At 39.3% G+C, this 11,674-nt stretch overlaps 1 long non-coding RNA gene across 1 annotated transcript in view; it reads left to right on the top strand.

The window, feature by feature from the left end:
* LOC138680554 (uncharacterized) overlaps window positions 1–8,591 on the top strand; it is an 85,748-nt gene extending 77,157 nt beyond the window's left edge. Inside the window, exon 3 of the long non-coding RNA XR_011321654.1 lies at window positions 8,265–8,591. This is a non-coding gene — a long non-coding RNA (uncharacterized lncRNA). The remainder of the gene's footprint in view (window positions 1–8,264) is intronic.
* The last annotated feature ends 3,083 nt before the right edge of the window (window positions 8,592–11,674 follow it).

The raw sequence follows: 11,674 nt of genomic DNA on the forward strand, positions 1-11,674 counted from the left end.
CATGCCGCTGCAAGATGCTGTGGTAGCCATGCTGGTTCAGTATGCCTTGAGTTTTGAATAAATCCCCAACAATGTCACCAGCAAAGCACCCCCACACCATCACATCTCCTCCTCGATACTTCACAGTGGGAACCAGGCATGTAGAGTCCATCCATTCACCTTTTCTGCGTCGCACAAAGACACGGTGGTTGGAACCAAAGATCTCAAATTTGGACTCATCAGACCAAAGCACAGATTTCCACTGGTCTAAAGTCCACACCTTGTGTTGTTTAGCCCAAACTAGTCTCTTCTGCTTGTTGCCTGTCCTTAGCAGTCGTATCTTAGCAGCTATTTTACCATGAAGGCCTGCTGCACAAAGTCTCCTCTTAACAGTTGTTGTAGAGATGTGTCTGCTGCTAGAACTCTGTGTGGCATTGACCTGGTCTCTAATCTGAGCTGCTGTTAACCTGCGATTTCTGAGGCTGGAGACTCGGATAAACTTATCCTCAGAAGCATAGGTGACTCTTGGTCTTCCTTTTTCTGGTGCTTTCCTCATGTGAGCCAGTTTCTTTGTAGCGCTTGATGGTTTTTGCCACTGCACTTTGGGACGCTTTCAAAGTTTGCCCAATTTTTCGGACTGACTGACATTCATTTCTTAAAGTAATGATGGCCACTCGTTTTTCTTTACTTAGCTGCTTTTATCTTGCCATAATACAAACTCTAACAGTCTATGCAGTAAGACTATCAGCTGTATCCACAAGACTTCTGCACAACAAATCTGATGGTCCCAACCCCATTTATAAGGCAAGAAATCCCACTTATTAAACCTGACAGGGCACACCTGTGAATTAAAAACCATTCCCGGTGACTACCTTTTGAAGCTCATCAAGAGAATGCCAAGAGTGTGCAAAGCAGTCATCAAAGCAAAAGGTGGCTACTTTTGAAGAACCTAAAATATAAGACATAATTTCAGTTGTTTCACACTTTTTTGTTAAGTATATAATTACACATGTGTTAATTCATAGTTTTGATGCCTTCAGTGTGAATGTACAATTTTCATAGTCATGAAAATACAGAAAAATCTTTAAATGAGAAGGTGTGTCCAAACTTTTAGTCTGTACTGTATATCCATACTCCTGCTACTATTTAAGAATACCAAGATATTTTGACATTTTTTATAAGAATAGTCATGTGAGATACATGCATCATTTGAGATATATATATTTGTATATATATATATATATATATATATATATATATATATATACAGTATATATCTAAAATATAAAGCTGAATGTGTGTATGTGTGTATGTGTGTGTGTATGTCCGGGATTGGCATCTGCACCGTCGCAGCTACAGCCACAAAATTTTGCACAGTCACACGTCTGGACCCCGAGAGTGTCATAGGCTATGTTGTGAGGCGAAATTTTAACCCTGCGCGTTCCAATTCACCAAACAATTTTTCCCCTATCTACATAATGGGGAAAAAAGTGAAAGGAAAAGTGTTGGAGGCGTCGCAACTACAGCCACAAAATTTTGCACAGTCACACGTCTGGACCCTGAGAGCATCATAGGCTATGTTGTGAGGTGAAATTTTAACCCCGCGCTTTCCAATTCACCAAACAATTTTGCCCCTATCTACATAATGGGGAAAAGTGAAAGGAAAAGTGTTGGAGGCAAATTGACAGCTGCCAGATGTGAACAAGGGGGACTTAAAGAATGAGTGCGATGGCGCCAAAGAGTATATACCATACAGTTGCTAAGGTGGGGCCCCGACATGGGATACTCACCACACACGGGGATATGAACACACACACAAAATGCGCCATACACTACCACGTGCTTGAACACATATTACCCTCAGCACACATTTCACCACACATGCACCAACCTCGCCACATAAAAGTCGAAACACAAAAGTCGCCGCTCAAAACTCGCCACGCGCAAAACTCACCACATGCAAAAACTAGGCTTACACAAAACTCGCCACAAGTGCAAAACTCACCTCATGGAAAACTCGCCACACGCAAAACTTGCACACGTGGAAAAATTGCCACACGCACAAAAGTTGCAACACATGCAAAAGTTGCCTCACACAAAACTTGCACATACTCAAAACGCACCACACATAAAACTCACCACGTGCAAAACTCGCCATGCGCAAAACTTGCTGCACACAACTTGCTACACTAACTTGTCACATGCAACTCGACACACAAAAAGTTGCTACACGCATGTTGCCACACAAAACTCATCTCACAAAAGTCGCTACATGCATGTCGCCACACGCAACTCAACACACACAACTTGACATACAAAACTCGCCCTAAAACACACACAAGTCTGGTATTATCCTTCAAAAATAAAAATCTGATTAATAAGCAGACAAACTACAAGAGCAACAAATGTACCATATAGGAAATACGGCAGCTGTCAGTCACATGACCTGTCTATTATGTGTATGTGTGAGCTAATATATACTGCCAGGGGGAGGGCTTCCTGTTGGCTGGGGATTTATCAGGCTGCCAATTTAGCTTACAAATACTGAGGTAAAAATACTGAGCAAATAACGTGTGAACGAGGTCTAATACAGGAGGAGATGACACACAGGTATATACTATATACAGGGGAGATGACACACAGATATATACTATATACAGGAGAGATGACACACAGGTATATACTATATAGAGGAGGAGATGACATACAGGTACATACTATATACAGGAGGAGATGACATACAGGTATATACTATATACAGGAGGAGATGACACACAGGTATATACTATATACAGGAGCAGATGACCTACAGGTATATACTATATACAGGAGGAGATGACATACAGGTATATGCTATATATAGAAGATGACATACAGGTATATACTATACACAGGAGGAGATGACACACAGATATATACTATATACAGGGGAGATGACACACAGGTATATGCTATATACAGGAGGAGATGACATACAGGTATATACTATATATAGAAGGAGATGACATACAGGTATATACTATATATAGGAGGAGATGACATACAGGTATATACTATATACAGCGAAGATGACACACAGCAGGTATATACTATATACAGGGGAGATGACATACAGGTATATACTATATACATGAGATGACATACAGGTGTATACTATATATAAGGGATATGACAAACATGTATATACTGTGGTGAAAATGAGAGGTGTGAGGTGAAAATGAAAAGGTGTGAGTGCAAAATGAGAGGAGTGAGGGAAAATAGTGGAATGATCGGAAAATGACAGATGTGAGGTCGAAATGACAAGTGTTAGGGGGGAATGAGAGGAGTGAGGGAGAAAATGAGAGATGTGAGGGGGAAAATGAAAGATGTGATTGGGAAAATGAGAGGCGTGATGGGAAAATAAGAGAAGTGAGGTGCTATAACTAACCACAGATATTTACTATGCCCAGGCAACGCTGGGCTCTTCAGCTAGTATATATATACATATTCACATGTACAGTACCCTAGAATTAATAGTACCCTAATAGTTAATATATCCATAATAAATAAATATATACACTGCTCAGCTATAAAGATATAGTGTATCTTTTTAGCTCAACAGTGTTGTGTGTATATATATATATATATATATACATATATGTATATATATATATATATATATATATAAATTCAGCACACCCAAATCAGATGCGAGAAAAATAGAAGAATTGTTATTCATGCTTCGATACATCCACTGATCTCCAGCGCTTCATTCGGCCTTACTAGTCTTACTAATACTCCACTGCTCAGTTGTACCTGATTTTTTTCTGTCGTCCTCAAGAGCTCGAGATAATTTCTGATGAAGGCCTAAGGCTAGGTTCACATTGCGTTAGTGCAATCCGTTTAGCACATACGCTAACGGAATGCGCTAACGCAATGTCCAAAAAGGGATTGCGTTTAGCAATCCCGCTAGCGCAGATGCCCGATCTACCCTAGAGAGAACGGACCGAAAAACGCTGCAAGCAGCGTTCGAGGTCTGTCAGATAATAATGGGACATCGCTAACGCATGCCAAAAATGGCATACATTAGCGATGCGTTAGTTAAATTGCGGTCAATGGGTGCGCTAACGGATCCGTTACATTGCGTTAGTGGCGCTATGTAACGGATCCCGTTAGCGGACTGCCACTAACGCAATGTGAACCCAGCCTAATTGTGGGGCCAAAGCTTCAAGTGTTCAATCAGTGGATGTATCCAAACATCAATAAAGTTTCTTCTATTTTTCTCGCATCTGATTTGGGTGTGCCGAATTTATTTTTTAGATAATTGTGGAGTAGTATCCTATTCGTGCACTCCTAAATATTGGAGTGCCGCGTTTATATAGTGCCGTGTTATATATATGTTTGTGTGTGCATTTACACATATATTTTGTTATGTATATATATATATATATATATATATATCTAATATATAATTGCCTAGAATACTACTTCCTGCAATTTGTGCCAACTTCCGTGGCTTTGTCCGGAGCTAATGTCCGGAGCTAATGTCCGGAGCTAATGTCCGGAGCTAATGTCCGGAGATAAGTGACGTCAACAGTGTCCAGTGTCTGATTGGTTGCCGCCTGCTGCGAGCGACCAATCAGAAACGTGCCGTACTGTGACACACTCCGCCCGCCATTTTGGTGTGATTTTTGAATTTTTACCTCACAGCAAGTTTCTACTGCGTGGAGGCGGGCCCAGTGACGTTGCTCTTCAAGCTCCTGCCGAATTTCGTCAAAAAAATGATAATACCATTTACCAAAACTATATATATTTAGTTGTGAAGTGGTTCAGTGACATTTTCACACCAATTTTGAACTTTTGTTTGGTGTTTTCTCCATATACTGCCTATTATTTTTGTTCTTTCTTACTATTATTTATTAATTGTATTATTCTTACATTTGAATAAATAAAGTATATATGGATTCTAGACTCCCGATTCTTTAGAATCGGGCTGCCATCTAGTATATATATATATACAGTATATATATATATATATATATATGTATATATATATATTCAAAGAAGCTTTATTGGCAGGACCAGATGAACATTAGTTTTGCCAAAGCACATGTACAGTGGGAAATAGGGAGTAGGGGCTGTTTAGCTATATATAACTAAGCAGTATCCAGATAAGTGATGGATGCAGAACCCACATGAATAGTGAACAGTGTCCAGATACATTTTATGAAGGGCCCAGATACATATAGCATGTAGTGCCAAGTTAGTGACAGCCATTGTCCAAATATCATCCTGCTGAGTTCTAATACATTCCAAGTTCACATATATTGGCAAAATACTCAGATGAATAGTCTCCAAATGCCTATTGCTGCAATTGCTGTTATTGTCATACCATCTACATTTTGACTCCATGTAAGTCAGTGGGAATTTTAACAATTGAATTAGGATACCCAATGAGAAACAACCAAATGCCATCCAAGTCTGTGTGAATATAATAATGTCCAAATACATAAACTGTAGATTTTAGTTTTATTATTTATATTTTGTAATTAATGCAATTAGCCAAGTCACTTCTATATTAAAGAGTAAAATAGATATCTTTTACCCAATCTATTCAGGGAAAAGGAGCATTTCACTGTTAGACTGTTGCTAAAATACTGACGGTAAATGTCATTTGTAACCTTGATTGAAAAAAAAAATAGTAATTTTGTTTCCTCATGTGGCATCAAAGGCTCCTTGAGAATGATGTTTTCATCTCTTCTGAGTGGAGCATTTGACTTGCAGAGCAAAACTGTCGTTTATGAAAATTGATTGCATCAGACCACCAAAGATTACCCCAAATAACTGGTTGGAGGCTTCAGAGCCGCTTGATTCGAATCACTTTAAAAGGCCAGTAACATTTTCTGCTTTGGTGATTCCCAATTTTGCATGAAGCATATGATAAATAATCAGCTCAGCTGGCATGTGCCGTTGCAAAGTTCCCAACTATTACTACACAGGTCTTGTCACCGGAATTCTCACTGTGGTTACCCAAGTGGAAGGATCTCTGAACGCCGGGAGAAATCCGCTCAGCCTCCTCATTTAGGGCTTAAATATTGTCTTATACTTATTGCATATAAGATGAAGTTGTCTGTGTGTAAGTGCTTCTTTTAGTGGAAATGGTAGGGGGGCGAGAACCTGGGGCAAGATATATGGAGTAAGAGGGTCGCGAAGGGAATCAAAGGTTCTAGTGTCTCAGATCTTTACATTTCAGTATTTCTAGTCAATAAAAAATATTACATCTAAAATTTATATATTCAAGAAAGCAATTTCCCTTTCATTTGCAAGATTGACAAGAAGGAATAATGGATAGATGGATAGAAAGGTAGATAGATAGATAGATAGATAGATAGATAGATAGATAGATAGATAGATAGATAGATACTGTAGATGTTTTTGTACCACCATGAGTCTAAAAAATGGTGAAAAAATGTATTTAGTAATTAAAATAAATGTATATATACATACAGTGGGGCAAAAAAGTATTTAGTCAGTCAGCAATAGTGCAAGTTCCACCACTTAAAAAGATGAGAGACGTCTGTAATTTACATCATAGGTAGACCTCAACTATGGGAGACAAACTGAGAAAAAAAAATCCAGAAAATCACATTGTCTGTTTTTTTAACAATTTATTTGCACATTATGGTGGAAAATAAGTATTTGGTCAGAAACAAAATTTCATCTCAATACTTTGTAATATATCCTTTGTTGGCAATGACAGAGGTCAAACGTTTTCTGTAAGTCTTCACAAGGTTGCCACACACTGTTGTTGGTATGTTGGCCCATTCCTCCATGCAGATCTCCTCTAGAGCAGTGATGTTTTTGGCTTTTCGCTTGGCAACACGGACTTTCAACTCCCTCCAAAGGTTTTCTATAGGGTTGAGATCTGGAGACTGACTAGGCCACTCCAGGACCTTGAAATGCTTCTTATGAAGCCACTCCTTCGTTGCCCTGGCAGTGTGCTTTGGATCATTGTCATGTTGAAAGACCCAGCCACGTTTCATCTTCAATGCCCTTGCTGATGGAAGGAGGTTTGCACTCAAAATCTCACGATACATGGCCCCATTCATTCTTTCATGTACCCGGATCAGTCGTCCTGGCCCCTTTGCAGAGAAACAGCCCCAAAGCATGATGTTTCCACCACCATGCTTTACAGTAGGTATGGTGTTTGATGGATGCAACTCAGTATTCTTTTTCCTCCAAACACGACAAGTTGTGTTTCTACCAAACAGTTCCAGTTTGGTTTCATCAGACCATAGGACATTCTCCCAAAACTCCTCTGGATCATCCAAATGCTCTCTAGCAAACTTCAGACGGGCCCGGACATGTACTGGCTTAAGCAGTGGGACACGTCTGGCACTGCAGGATCTGAGTCCATGGTGGCGTAGTGTGTTACTTATGGTAGGCCTTGTTACATTGGTCCCAGCTCTCTGCAGTTCATTCACTAGGTCCCCCCGCGTGGTTCTGGGATTTTTGCTCACCGTTCTTGTGATCATTCTGACCCCACGGGGTGGGATTTTGCGTGGAGCCCCAGATCGAGGAAGATTATCAGTGGTCTTGTATGTCTTCCATTTTCTAATTATTGCTCCCACTGTTGATTTCTTCACTCCAAGCTGGTTGGCTATTGCAGATTCAGTCTTCCCAGCCTGGTGCAGGGCTACAATTTTGTTTCTGGTGTCCTTTGACAGCTCTTTGGTCTTCACCATAGTTGAGTTTGGAGTCAGACTGTTTGAGGGTGTGCACAGGTGTCTTTTTATACTGATAACAAGTTTAAACAGGTGCCATTACTACAGGTAATGAGTGGAGGAAAGAGGAGACTCTTAAAGAAGAAGTTACAGGTCTGTGAGAGCCAGAAATCTTGATTGTTTGTTTCTGACCAAATACTTATTTTCCACCATAATATGCAAATAAAATGTTAAAAAAACAGACAATGTGATTTTCTGGATTTTTTTTTCTCAGTTTGTCTCCCATAGTTGAGGTCTACCTATGATGTAAATTACAGACGCCTCTCATCTTTTTAAGTGGTGGAACTTGCACTATTGCTGACTGACTAAATACTTTTTTGCCCCACTGTATATTTATACATAAATTAGGTTTGTGTATTTTGATCTACTGTCACATCAATTTTTACTCAATATGACGCAAAGTAATAAAAAAACTGGGTAAAAAAATTGAAAATTCTAGCTATTTTCTAAATTAAAAAAAATGGTAATTTTGGTCTAATATCTAGCACCAGTCATGTAACAAATCTGTTTCTTTATTCTCAGTGGTATATGGCAGAAAATGAACATCTAAAAGAGCACCTAAGAAGTGCACCCAAAAGTCATCATCCTATGTAACATCTCCCGTTCAGTCCATGTCAGGAACTCGTTTAAAGCAAAACAACAGGTAGAAGCCCACTATCTGGCCTCGAGCCCCCAGAAGACGATCCCCTCCCTTTAACGATAAGCAGCCTGTGCACAGACTTGTACAGGATAATTGTTGGAAGGAAATGGGAGTGAAGATGAGAGACCAAATCAGAAAGAAACAATCTGAAATGCTCTTCTGTCTCAAATCACTGGTAGAATGGGCACCAGAAGACTGCAGCTGCTGACGGACAGATCCTTATTTGTAAGTATTTAATGTTCCTTAGGAAGCACTTCTAAAAGAAATTGGTATGTAATGACAGCTCTCACTGGAAGACAGGCCGATTATAAAATGCACTAACTTATCTGGTATTCAATTGAAAAGTAAATGGATGCAAGTAAGGTGAGAGTTCACTACCAATTCAAATATTTTGCTTTAACAGGCTGTAGCACTCCTGCTTTAATTCAAGCAGAAACACAAGTATGAATAATCAAACTGGATGATGCTCGGCGCAAACCTTTGTGCCTTGCACCATTTCAAATGGTCATTGAAGCTTAATGGCAAAAAAATTTACATTATCTCTTTAATTTGTATTCTGTGCCCTCCTCCAGAGTGATGTGATTGTGATTTTTCTGAAGCCCCGCTGTATTATTTTGATGCTAATTCCACATAGTGCATATTCTGAGCCCAATTTCCTATGTGTACATACACTTGTATATGTGTGTGTCTATTTAGCTATTTATGTCTTTGCCTTTATTTCATTTAAAAAAAAAGCTAGTTACGAAATAGGCTATCAAGCCCGTTCTTTGTTGCCACTCCTAATTAGAGTCAACAAGAGCTTTGCAAAAGTAACACAAATCCTCAAGAATCACGAGTACTGGATTAATGCCTGTCAATCACGGAACATCATTGCACTCTTGATGTCTTTTCTAGCATGTCAGTCTTGTTCTTTCCCACCTCTTCGCTCTCCTTCATATCCTTGCCCTTTCAGTAATACAAACGCAAACTGCAATATTGTACAAAACACACAAAGGCATAAAAACAAAAACATAAAAACACATGCACAAACAGCCAATAAAACACAGCCTTAACACACTGCTGCATTTATATCAACAAAATACCAACATATTATTGGGAAATAAGAAAAAAAACAGGAAAAAGTAATAAAAAAAACCCACCAGGACATGTTTGAATAAGGATTACAGCCACAAAAAGAATATATTTTAGTTTTAACAACAGGAAATCCACTCTTAGCAGCCAGATAATCATAAAGAGATGAATGGTTTATTGAGATACATGAGGTTGCAAGCCAAACACAACAACTATAAGGCCCCGAGGGTGTTCATTGCATGTAATATATGCACAAGCTAATTTATTATACTGTGACTAATTTCCATTTCTTGTGCTTAGAGTTGCCTTGCTAATTACAGGGATGTTTTCTTAAGTTTGGTAATTATGTTTTTTGCTTTATACAGGCAACAGAGGAAATGAGTAAGGGTGAATTTTGCTCGGCACTCAGAGGCAGATGCACCCAAGTGAGAAGAAATCTGTGTCAGACCCTAACAGGGACATCATATCTAATCAGAAGCTTCCAAATCTTTGATCAGTCCAACAGGCTGCAATGGGATGTATTTTTGTGAAATATTTGATATAACTCCATATAATTAGATTGGCTGCCTTAATTAGAGGAGGGAGAGAGAGAGGAAAAAATGGAGTTTTATTTCTAAATAGGAGCTGTGCCTTTTGCGGTGAGCTGTGATGGTTTGGCGGACTGATCCCAGGAGATCTCTATACAAGGCTCGCCTCCTGCTGAGAATACACACTCTTCTGTGTTTTAACATCCAAATCAGTCCACCAAGGGTATTTCAAAATTCACAACATTGTTACAGCGTTTTAAGGCATAGAGTACAAACAGCTCTGGGAAAAATAACTGCATTTTATTTATATATATCTTCGCTCTTTAAAACATCACATAAGAGATCACAAGTTGCTCAGAAGTATGGGAAGAGATTTCTTCAAGAGCAAGAATATTAATGAAGAACAACATGGAATAGTTGACTCTTTGTAAATGCATGTATCATACCGTCATGGGTGTCTGAGCACCCATTAGTATAAACCTTTTTTTATCATACAGTACAGTGTACACATGTTGCTGAAAAGGATATTATTGACCTGTGTACAGGGATGGTGCACATTGATACTGAGGAGGCTTCAGTGATTAACAATGGCTTTTAGTCTGATTTCTTACATCTCTAAATATATTTGTATCTCATCTTGTGACTCTGCTCAGTTCTCATTCATCTCTCTTCTTCCCGCACTAGACCAGTTTTAAAGAGATATTCCTGTTAGAGCAAGGCCTTATTTATATGCAGGACTGGTGATTACTACATTTGACTACTGAGACCTCCATCAATCACCACAATGGGAGACTTGTGTCCCCCTTTTAAATGGAGAAACAGTCACACATGTACTTTGCTACATCATTCATTTATGTTTGACCTATATACAGTGAATTGAGAGGAAGTGCACATGTAGGATCCACTCAAACAGGGCCGATGAGTCTTCTATTGTGGAAGTCAGTGGTGGTCGAAGAAGTAGGATTAGTGAGTTATCACCTATCCTGAGGAATCCTTTGATGTGCTTCTACAAAACTGGAAACCAACAAACTAACCAAGACTGGTGTACTCCTCTAAACATACAGTTTAAATTGTTTTCTTTTTAACAACTCCCCTCTACAATATGAAAACTAATTAAGTTTGGTTATTGATTGCTTTGTCTTTTGTTCACCCAAAGTATCATTAAGTGAGCTAAAAAACCTTCCAAAAAATAGCACAGCATGTCATATCTGACATTACATTTGGTCTCACCTAGCATTCTAGGTGATTTGTCAGGCTGAGCAGCATGGACTGGAGGTGATGTTGCAGTGGAGCAGGTCGTGCCAGATGCCACGTGGATCAGCAAGCCCCACGACAGCAGGGCAGGCAGGCTGGCAACTAGCAAGTGGAGCTGAAATTACCAGATAAAGCAGAGCCAGTTGTGTGGCTATACATCAGGACAGTAGATGTTTAGGCTATATGGTTACTTGCTTGCAGAGATGCGGTTACACACAGAAATAGTAGCTGTATAGGCAACCTGTGGCTGAGATATAGTCACTCATAGGAATAAAAAAGCTGAGCACATGGGTAGCATAGAAATAGCAGAGAAGAATAATAACAGGATCCTTGATTGAAGAGACAAAGGTATGAATAGCACCAGATTTTGCAGAGATGAACTATCAGCAGCAAAGTTGAGAATGCAAAACCACCAGGATTCAGAGTACTGAGCTAGAAAG

This window comes from Ranitomeya imitator, chromosome 5 (assembly GCF_032444005.1).
Source record: "Ranitomeya imitator isolate aRanImi1 chromosome 5, aRanImi1.pri, whole genome shotgun sequence".
Lineage (NCBI taxonomy): Eukaryota > Metazoa > Chordata > Amphibia > Anura > Dendrobatidae > Ranitomeya > Ranitomeya imitator.